Raw genomic sequence first — 201 nt, 5'->3', positions numbered from 1 at the left:
TGACGCATGCGCAATAGATACAGTCACATGAAATGACATCATGGTCCCTTTTAGTGAATTCTGAGTAGTTTAGGCCTGACCGACACCCACAAAATGATCACAACATCATTTTTGTTTTATTTTAAAAAATTTTCTATCTTGCCAAAAAAAAATTTAAAAAGGTAAAAGTAAAAGTATTAAATAAACAAACTAGCATTACTC

Source organism: Biomphalaria glabrata, chromosome 1 (genome assembly GCF_947242115.1).
Source record: "Biomphalaria glabrata chromosome 1, xgBioGlab47.1, whole genome shotgun sequence".
Lineage (NCBI taxonomy): Eukaryota > Metazoa > Mollusca > Gastropoda > Planorbidae > Biomphalaria > Biomphalaria glabrata.
This window is presented reverse-complemented; position numbering follows the sequence as displayed.